Below are 11,579 nucleotides of genomic sequence, written 5' to 3'. Positions count from 1 at the left end.
TTTCTAATATTAGAATTCCAGGCAATCGTCAGTCTGCTGCCTCTTCCTCCACTAGCCAACCTTCTAAGAGGTTCGCGGCATGACTTACAAACCCCTTGAATGCCAGGGTACCTGATTCATCTTCAGTCTCTAGTGCACCACGCTCAGCTGAATGCACTTGGCCCGTTTCAGCTATTCCAAGGCTTCCTGTTGAAGGGAGGTCCGATCCTTCTGCCTTCTCCACCTCTCACATAGCTTAACTGACAAGTGGTGACATAGATCTGTTTAATTTAGCTTTGTTGTGTTTATAAGGAGTGCTTGGTCAGAAGTTCTGGCAGCCTCAGAATTTTCACTGGTCTATGCAAGCCACCCAAATGCACATGTGATTTTGCGAAAAACGCGGAGTTTACTAAGGTAACGCATTTCAAGGGAAGCCACTGAAGCTGCCACTCTCCTCTTCCCAACCCAAGTGTACTTTTGCCCCTAAGTTCCTTCTAAACAGAAATTTGGCTGGCAACACTAAGTTGGACCGTCTCTGTCCTACTGCACATTGTAACATGTCGCCATGCTTGCCAGCCCTGGATCTTTACTTATCAAAGTATTTCATAAATTTTCCTCTTTCCCATCTATTTGCTTCAGCAAGACTCTTGTCCCTCCAATGAGACACATCCAATCAGTATCCTCAACCAAGCACTGTCTTGGCTGGCTGTTTGGAATTGTTTTTTGTTTTGTTTTAACTCAGAAATGAGAAGCTTATTAAAGGAAACCATTAGCATTTTATCTGGGGGAAAGCTGGAATAAATCAGATCACACTCTTGTTTTTGCCTTGCTCTTTGGAAAGATCCTAATGAAGTTTTCATAGAGGCACCAATATATGGAGGAGAAGCTGGCCTCCTCCAAGGCTGGAAACGGTGTTGTGGATACCAGGAAGCCTGTTCCCTGCCTCATAAAGCTTTGCTAGCTAACTACCTGAAGTGTCATTTTAAAATATGTCTTCCTTTGTCCTACATTGTCATGTGAAGGCAAAGACAAACAAACAAACAAAAAACCAGTTCTCAAGATGTTGTCAGTCACACACATCTTAGTGTGAATTACCTAAGAGAGTCATATCATTGAAGAAGCCAACACCCCAAAGATACATGCATTCCTCATTGTCAGTGGACATTGCAGGAGAAAACTGGGATTGATTCACATCACAGATACCCTAAAAAGGCAGCAAAAGATTTCAGGTTGACCCTCCTGTGGTAGGAACTAAGAAAGAGCTGAAAGCAGTAATAAGAGACAGCTTTCATTTTAAGAAAATGTGCATTATGAGGTCGCCACAGGACTTCCTGCAGAAGACACATCTGGACTCCAAGAGGAGAGAGCCAGCATTTGGACACATGCCAAGCAGATATTTTTGGCAGCAATGGATGTTAGAGAAATAGAGACAGGGAGAATCCTACCTTTGCCCAGGAAATGAAGAGCTTCGTCTGTTTCTCTCTCCCTCCTTCCCACTCCATGCTGAAAGAGCAAGAACAGTTAGAGGTAGGAGACCAGCCCAATTCCTGCCGTCCAACCCTGTAGGTCCTATAGATTTTATTCTTGTTAGGGGAAAGGGAAGAAAAGTTCTTTGAATCAAATGGAAGACCCTACAATAAAAGGACCAAGTGCTAAATACTCAAGTGATGCTATTCAAATAACTCGAAGTGGCTAAAAGTATGTATTTTGGCCCAATAAGCATTAACGGAGATACCTACTCTGGGAAAGAGTTGTTAAGGATGGCACAGAAGGGGACATTCATTAGGAAAGTGAAATCACTTCATCGTGTCAAATGGAGACGCCTTTCGTATTGCCATCGGACTGCCTTTGGTGTTACTGAGCACTGACTCGGCTCATCTCTAGGCCTTCAGTGGACAAAGTCAGTCTGTGAATCACATTTTGGAAATGAATTGTCAACTCTTTATAATTTGTTTATTCTGTAACATACAGCACTAGCAGTCCTAGCACATCCATATTGAATTGGCCATGGTTTTAAAATCTATCCAGGACGACTTAATTTATACAAAAATGAAAATGGCAGAGGCTAACATAAGGTTGGCTTATCATCAAATGTGATCTGAGATCTTGAGAGAATGAAAAGTGGAGCTGCTTACGTTGGTATAGAGATGGGAGCCAGAGAGGAGAGACAGCAGTAACTTGCAAGCTTAGCACATAGAATAAGGATGAAAGGTTGCACTAGCAACCTGTATTAAAATCCATATTTCTTTGGTCAGTGGCCAGTAGACAGAAGAGCTTGCTAATCTTTCCTGACCCAACTCGTTTGTCCAGGTTCCATATTGAAGAAGGATTTATTTATTTATTTATTTATTTATTTATTTATTTATTTATTTATTAAAAGATTTTATTTATTTATTCGACAGAGATAGAGACAGCCAGCGAGAGAGGGAACACAAGCAGGGGGAGTGGGAGAGGAAGAAGCAGGCTCATAGCGGAGGAGCCCGATGTGGGGCTCGATCCCATAACGCTGGGATCACGCCCCGAGCCGAAGGCAGACGCTTAACCGCTGTGCCACCCAGCCGCCCCTGAAGAAGGATTTAATAATTGAATAGTTCATCCTTGGTTGGTTATATACTTGTTATATATAAACATTAGTCCTATATTTGTGACTATAGATCTCCCACCAAGACATACTGCAGTCAATATATTTAAACAGGAAGTTTAAAGGGTGGCTAATAAGCAATGATATTATGTGAAAGGATACAATTTAGTATTAAAATTATTTTAGATTTAATTCCATTAATTTAAATTGATACTGTATACTATCGTCTACGCTGAAAGGAAAAGGTGATTCGACTCCAATTTTGTCTAGAGGTTTTCATTTGTAACTGATTTCCCATAGTAATAGTATCATTTTTTTACAAGCAGAGAACCAGTAAACAATATAAATATCATGTTGATATTTATTGGTCTAATTAGTTGCATTGCCAAAATCCATTTAATATTCAATATTAAAAAATCTGTGGTCCTCTAAGAAAGAAATATCATCACCTACCGTGAAATTAAGCAGAGCTTACAAAATTATCTAGTTTATGTAGTTTATGTTTTAATATGTGGAATGAATATTAGTTATTAAACAGATTTGCATCTAAGTGATTTTTAGAGCCCACGTCTTCTAAGTTAAGATAGTTTAGATAATATAATAGTTTAGATAATATAAGATAATATAGTTTTCATGGCATGCGTCCACACTTACTGTGTTTAGATCTCATCATGATGAAGTACTTTGGATCATTAAACTCTTTGTAGGCCCCACTGTCTACATCTGAGATGAATGCGTGCCATTTGACTGGAGTGTATTATTCGGTGTTCTCCACAGGCCTGAATGGAAAGTCACTTTGACCTGCTGCACATTTTTACTTAAGAACTGCTTTTAACAATAAGCCACTAGTGTACTTGTTTCTGGACTGACTTGAGTTTTTGGCACAATATGAAAAGCATTTGGAAAGTATAAGTAAAAGCCTTCCATTTCAGAAGAAATAATGGCCCCATTTGCCATGGAAACCAGAGGACTTTATGAAAATGCACTCAACTGTTTTCTGTACTGAGCCTAAAATTATTCTAAAAATAAGTTGTATTCCTGGCATCTGCTAGCCAATGCACAAAGATCTCATCTCATAAGGTTTTCCCCTTCAGAGAAAAATGCCATGCCATTCGAATATTTCATTTCTCCTATTGTTCAGAAGGTATAGGGAAATATATGTGTTACACACAGTAGGCACTCAGTAACGAGTTTTTAATTAAACGAAATGTCTTTTGAAAGGCATCACATAATAATTTGAGTACAGCCCCTGAACACAGAGCATAATTACAGAGACCAAATACAGGATTTTTCTTCCAAGTTAGAATGGGTCGTATTTAAGCTATCTTTTTTTTTACTACAGGTTATTTTTATGTATATTGTGGGAAACGAAATAGGATGCTAAATGATCATGAGCGTTTTGGCAGACAAATACGAGTGAACACAAACAAAGGATCAATGTCTCTGACCAGGAGTCCCATGTTACGAATCCTGCCACTGAATCTGAATGCTTTAGTCGTGTATGTGGGGAGACAGGGAGCAAAGGGGTAAAGCCATGCCCTGCTAACTCCATTCCCCAGGACCTTTGCAAGGGGATCTATTGCTTCACTAAAGTCTAAAGAGGCCTCGGGCCAGGAGGCAATAGGTCATTTGTTACCTGGAAGGCCAAGCTGACAGGCCAAAAGCATGAAGGAGCAGAGTAAATAAAACCCTCAGAATGCGATGTCCCAAAAGGCAAAGGAAGTCCACTCAGGCAAGATTCACATCAGCACCCACACGTCCTCACCAGCCTAAGAGCATATTCATAAGTCACAGAATCCCACTGGACGGATTAGGACATTGAAGAACAGAAATATTCATTCATTAATTTTCACCCATAAAAATGTATTGAGTGTCTGTATGTTCCAGGAACCACATTAGCTGCAAGGAAGAAAGCAGTGACTGATCTCAGCCTTCAAGTATTTATTGTTCTGCGGTGGCAACAGGGCCTAAGAACTCACAGATATTATGACAAGAAAGAGAGAAAATAGCTTCCCTCTAAACCTGCTTGAAAGGGGACCATGGGATTTACAGGGAAAGGTGGTTATAAAAACATAGTTCATCGGCTCAATAGCTCAGGCGGCCGTAAATAATAATTTATTATCTACCTTAGGATATTGTGAGAGTGAATCAGGGTCCCGGGTGTGAACTGGGGTTTCTTGGTGGATCAGGACACATAATTAATCTCTATGTACACCTGAGGTCCTTTTTTGGGACTAACTAAACAGTGTCTTTTCTGTATAATTTACTATCATTTCATTGGTAGGGATTCTTAAAGGCCTTTAATTTACCCTTCGGCCATGGATGAGTTTCTAAAGTAGCATAGAGTTCAGAGCCTGGTGTTGAAACCTGCTGACCCAACCACAGATGCTGAGAGCAGAGGGTCAGCCTGGCACGAGCTGTGTTTCAGGGCTGGGAATGCCTTAGTCAACATCTTTATGAAGACCTAGATGAAGTTATGGTGGGCCTGCTTGTCACACGTGCATGGAACCCAGTGTTGGGAGGTCTAACGAATACTCTGGCTCCAAGAAGTTCTTAACAAGCTGGAACCACGGGATGATTTTTTAAAGGAAAGTGCGTTACAAGGGTAGAGGTAAGAGTGCACTTAAATTTAAACAAAGTCCGCATACAGATGACAAGGAGGAAAGTGGTTTCGCAGTAGTAGTTGTCAAAGAGCCGATACATCTTCGCTATTGCTAACTCTATGGCGGTAGTATAAAGCTTCGGCAGAGACTTTATGCAAGCGATTCATGCCTTCGCTGGATAATTGGGCAAGAAGGTACCTTCCAGTCCTGTGAGTCTGTATTCTGGAAATGTGAGGCAGAGACTGTAGCTCATTCACATCTTCCCCCAGCTACAGAGAGCACCTCAATGTACTTACTGAATGAATCAGTAGGTGCATTAGGAACCCGGAGAGCTCCGATGAGGGAGTCGGCAGATTTCGTGCAAGCCTGCATCACATTTCCCCAGCGACCACCTCCCTCCTTCCCTGAGATGTTCATATTCAATCCCCCCCCCCGCCCCCGCCGTGGCCTGTTCTTATTGCCTTCCTTTATAAATACAGTTAGAGGATTGAGTATCAGCCCCTGGAACCAAGTAGGCCTAATGATTTTGTGAAGGCGGTTCTCATAAATCAGTAGTAAAATATTTTTTTCTGTCTCTGTCAAAGCATTATTTCCATCGGAGTTATCAAGCACATCTAGAAGATATTCAGCAACCTCCCCTCGCAGCTAGGGCACAGACTGGTCTGAACAAGGTTTTCCTGAGCTATCCTGCTTTCCACACCCAGACTGACTCCTGCTTCTCCTGCAGGCACAATGTTGCTGGCAGACACAGGCTGCGTGTGTGTTTGCACTGTTTCTGCAAATCCACGAGAGGCAACACGGCCTATACTTTCTCACCTGTCCCGTAGCCCCCTGAACTTGGGAGTCCCTGTTTTATCTCCTCCCGAGCATCTTAAATCCTCTTTCAATTAGTCAGTTGCATGAGGAAAATGTGGATGACTAGGGTTTGAATTTCCTTGACTGCCCAGTTCCTCTGCTTAGACCCGCGGGTTAATTACAGATTGGTCATTGCGTTTCCCACCATGCCCAGCGGGAAGAGCCGCAGCCTTGCCTTTCTCATGTTTGTTTAAAGATAGAGCCTCAAAGCCTATTTATCAAAGTGGTTTAAAACTCTTGGGCACACGTCTGTTAAAAGTGGAAACTTTATTTAATCTGTAGATTATAAACGAAAATTATAATCTATAAATCATTTAATCTATACATTAGGTTTTCTCCTTCTAGAGATAGAATGCCTGTTACAGGTATTTTTAATGAAATAATTTATATAGTTTAAACTATTTCTCAGTGACTTCTGCCAAGCAGTCCTCTTGTGCCTAAGATTTCCATTATTTAATGTGAACTGGGTTTTTTTTTTTTAATTTTTTTAGGTAGCCGTTATTTAGAAAAAATGATACAATTTCATTACTATAGAGACAACACTATTTTAAAACGCTCATATTTTAAAAATAATTTCAAATACGCCAAACCTTACAACTATGGTAAGTAGGTGTGTACTGTAGTTATTCGATGTTGCAGGCTGCTTTCTGCCCAGTTCTGCTGGAGAAGCTCCATTCATTTGACAACAGGATATTTAGATATTTAGTTTATGAAACTGAGCTCTGAAGTATGTCATTCTTGCTTATGAACGAAGACTCATCTCACCATTTGCTGGGCTAACAAATTTGGATACAGGCTTTGGCAAACCAATAAACGCGCTTACTCCCAAAATAAAGTTTTGTTTGTTCAATAACAAGTAAACTTACTGGACATGGAAGATGCGCTCATAAAGGGAAATTCAGCAAGACGCTGATCATTTCTAAGCATGTTTGATTTATGGAGCTTGGAAATGCATACTGGGGCTTCTTCCTTTAAACCTGTAGGACCAATGTCCCCCAGGTAAGAGTCATTTGCATTTGTAATCTGGGTAAATTAGGTGTCTTCCAGAAATTAAAATAGATGCAGGTATTTTACTGGGTTGTAGATGCAATGTAAGCTTGCAGTGGCTAGGTGACCACTGGGTCAGGAGATGGTAGAAGGTATGCAGTAGGTACTCAACATGTGTAGTATGCAGTAGGTACTCTAAAAATTGTTTAATATGCTGTAATTTACTATTCTTTTCTGATCTTATTTTTTTTTTACCACTTTCCCTCAGAAGTTACAACAAAGGTAAATACATGAGTAGAATGTTTTCTGTCTTCAGAAGAAACAGAAACTCGTATTTAACGCAGTTCAATAGACAGTAACCAAGGAAGCCACACATTACAAACATTTAGATTTAAATTCACTTAGGGTTTAAAGCAAAGAATCTAGTACTAAATTTTTTTTTTTTTTTTTTTTTGAAGGCTAGAGAAATTTCAGGCACTTGAAAACACATCCAGTGTGAGACTTTGGACAAATTACTTAATCTCTTTGTGAGTGATTTCCTCATCTCAAAATGGGGCAATAGAGAAGATCGAATGCATAAAGTTATGGTGAAGATTAAATGAGTTAACATTTGTGAAATGCCTTGAACAGTGGCCAATAGATTAACATTTGTTAAAATACGGAGTTCTCCAGTGTTCTCTGTTCCCACTCTCTACCAGAGCAGCATGGATAATAGTTCTAGAGAGTGATCTGGACTGTGAGAGAGTAATAGCAGAATTTTATGAATAATATGCTATTAGATGAGACCTTAACTATGCCATCAAGAATTGAGTTTTCTAAATGCCAAGATGTTATGGCTTAAGGGATCACCCTTGAAGTGTCAAAACCTACCTCAGCAAATTGATGGTCATCTTCCTAAATGTATTATTTATTTCACTGAATCAGTACTGTGATACATATTTCAATGGACAAAGGTTATTTTATAAACAGCAGGTATTTTATCGCAATATTCCAATACTGGTATGAATTGGAGGTGCTCTTTGCGCCTACACGAAATGGCCAATGAAGCTGTGATTTTAGAATCACTGTCTCCTCCTCCTCCCCTTTCCCCTGTTCCCCATCTTCTTCTCCCTCTCCATCTTTTTATTCTCTCATTAGGACTAACACTGTCTAATGTGGTCTCAGAGTGGCATTGTATATCTTGACTCTTTTCCCAGTACATACTAGAGAATTGAGGAAGTGCTCACATGACGCTAGCTGGTTACGTTTTAAAATAAGCAGTGTCAGTTTTATCCACAATTCCCAGTCAACACCCCCTTCCTTAGGACATGACGGGAACTCCATTTTTCCACTTTGAAGAGGATACACAGTGACTGTTACTTCCCCCAGTTGCCACTTGCCAGTTCTCTAATGAAGACTTGGAAGTTCATGGCTCTGTCTTAGATGGGAGGTGTTTGTGAATACGCTCATTGCTAGATATGTGGAGGAAAGAGCTTCTGGAAATCGGTTATTTCTTTAATGCAAGTGAAAAATAAAAACAGTTCACAAAATATGGGATCATCAAAAAATTGGAAACTAGTATTGTCTCTTTACACCAGCAAAATTACGCTTGCCATGGATAGTCTGTTCCAGTGAAGGCTTTTTTATTTTATAAAGACATTGCTGAAAGTTCTGCCAAAATTTCCTGGGTGTTAAGCTTTAGGCAGCACAGTGGAGCAGTTACAATGGGAGAAAAAAAAGACCCCAAACTCTAGCAATACATCGCAAGTAGGTGGACTAGGGCCCTCGAAGGGCAACCCAGAGTGAGGAGAAGATTAGGGAGAAAATCCAGTTTTTTTCTGAGTTGTGCGCCATCATGAAATGAAAAAGCTGTTGCCCAGAGACTTCCTTTTAAAAAGAGCTTTTAAAATCCAAGCTTAAGTTAGTAGTTTGTTTGTTTTGTCAACTGCTAGCTTTAGAAATAGTACTTAGCCACGTGAAGTTCCACTAAATGGTTCTTTTGCATGAATAAAATGGGGAAGTAATCAGCCATTCTTTCCTCAATGGGGCTTTTCAAAGGGGTGCTGGGTGTAATTATCTTGTAAGTTCTGATCACAAGTCATTGGAAACCTCCAATCTGGATTTGAAAGATGAACCCGAATTATTTCAACCCATGCACTCAATACATGGGAAGGGAAGTGGTTTCAATGTACAAAGGAACAAAGTTTAGATTTGAGCCCAAGACTCGCAAAGGTTTGACAGTTGGGGGTTGCCAAGAGCAAATGCAAAGAGGCAGGAGTTGAAATGAGTCAGAACAGGTAAATATGTTGCCTTAACCCCTGGAGGGCTGAGTCAAAGAGGAAACAGTTCCTTAGCATAAAACTGCTCAATTTCCAGACCCTAATCTCCTTTCAAACCATTGATAGTGGTGATTTGTAACTAGGAAACCAGGCTATGAAAAAAAAACAATCTCTAAAGGTCTTATAAAGGCAGGTAACATAAATGTTGGCATTAGAAAATAATTCGGGGGGAGTATTTTCTACCTGAAATAGCAAAAATAATTTAGCTGTTGAAATTCTTCTCCCTCACTTGAATTTAAACTACGTGAACCCTAAATTGTCCTAATTAAAGTCTGTCACTAACTTTGAAATCAACTTGGCATAATCTGGCATAAAGTGACACTCAATATTTTCACCCGGTCGTGAATGATCACATTATTTCCCAAGGTGTTTCTCATGAGAAACAAGAAGAGCTTGGGCAATAAAGTGATCTGCGTGATTTTTGCTAAATCCATGATGCAACTTAAAGGAAAATTTACATCGTTTATTTTTTTTAATTGGGAAAGAAAGGGAAAGTTCTTTGCTAGGTGCAGAAGGGATTCTAGAACCTCTGCAATGAGCAGAGGAGGCAGCATGAGACATGCATGATGGGAGAGGGAAGCTCCCAGTTGTGAAAATATTGACGTCGCACCAAGTTGTACAAATGTCAGCAGCGAGTGTCCCTCTGGTCTTGTGGCCTGATTGAGTGCTCACGGCCAGTACTAGCTTCCTGAACTTGGACAATTGTCCTCAGCATTTTGATTGATAAAGATGTATTGGGTGTCTCCATGTTCAAGGTCTTTTGAGAAACGTAAAGGAAACCAGGCCGTGTTACGTTACTCAGGGGGTACAGTTTGTTGAGGGGAAAAGACATATGCACTGAATAATAACTCTCAAACCATGTAGCCTGCCCGTGTTCGGTTCAGACTCTAAGGACAGTAAGTACTGCCAGGGTTGGGGAAGGCAACTCCCACTTAACCAGGTGAGAATGGGCCTGGGACACTTTTTTTTTTTTTTTTTGCTGGGAGCTAAAAAGCCCTCACAGTCTGGGCTGGGCTTAGGGCCTAGTAAGGGAATACCTTTCTCTGTTCTGTACTCCTTTGTTCTACTTAAACTCTTGCGTCAGTGGCCCCAGGCATGTCCCCTGCCGGCGGTGTGTCTCAGACCCCACAGGGAGAGGGGAGGGGTCTTTCTATTGCCGCAGGCTGTGGGAGGTGTGGTCAGCCGGGCAGAGGATCCGCAGCGGGGGCGGTGGGGGTAGCAATAGGGTGCCAGGAGCTGGCTCTGTGTGCTCTCTCTCCTCAGCTCTAAGTAAATGCGGGACCACCTGAATGAACCTGGTGCTGATGTCTGTTCTCAGCGACCTCAAATCCTGGTCTCTTACCTGTGTAGCTTTTACTTGCCTCTTAACCCTGACGGCATCATGTTACATTCTGTCTCAGCACAGCCGGACCACCCCGGGAGCCGTGGAGCAATTAGAGTCAAGTAGGTGAAGGGATAGCTTTCAGTGTTGATGGTCTAGGGAGATTGACCGCGGAAGCAGGCTTCGAGATAGACATTGGAATGGGTTGCATTTCGGTTAAGAGTCAGAGGCCCCTCCAGTGATGTGTTTGGCATATAGAAATGTCTAGAGAGTGGAAATCAAAGGGTGTGCTCACAGAGGTTGAAGTAGAGAGTTTATGTAGCAAAAGAGTGGTCGAAAGGTTGGAAAAGAGGATCAGAGCTGAGATGGGGACAGTGGAGCCAGCTTGAAATGGATCTGCCCATCGGTAATTTACAAGAGAGAAAATATATCAGAAGATAGTTGCTCATCACCACCTAAAGATTTCAGGTGGCAAGCACGTGGAGATGTGGGGGTGGGGAAAGCTCCCCAGGAAGGATGTTGAAGCACTCTAGTGATACTGAAAATATTTAACCACCGGTACAGCATGGGCCCTGACCCATCAGAGCAGGGACAAATCAGGAGAGTGTTAGTCCTGCCACAGCCCTTGGTGAGGCAGTGGGAGCGCACTTAGGTCTTTTGAACTGCACAACGATGCCATCACTATGGTTCTTAGAAAGACCCGATAAACCACAGTGAAAAGATGGAAATGAAAAAAGCATTCACTTCAGTGTGCCTGATTTTTGCAACCATGATGTGTTCCGAGACTCAACTGAGTTGTAGAAGCTGAAATGTAAATGAAGGGAGACTCGTGAATGGATTTGGAAGACATATTCGTGTTAGATAAGGAGACAAAGTTCTTTCTGAGGACTGGAGTTGGCTTACACGGAAAACCCACGATGCCCCTAAGGGAAAGA

The sequence above is a fragment of the Ursus maritimus genome, unplaced genomic scaffold (assembly GCF_017311325.1).
Source record: "Ursus maritimus isolate PB19 unplaced genomic scaffold, ASM1731132v1 scaffold_10, whole genome shotgun sequence".
NCBI classification, from domain to species: Eukaryota; Metazoa; Chordata; class Mammalia; order Carnivora; family Ursidae; genus Ursus; species Ursus maritimus.
Note: the sequence above shows the minus strand (reverse complement) of the source record.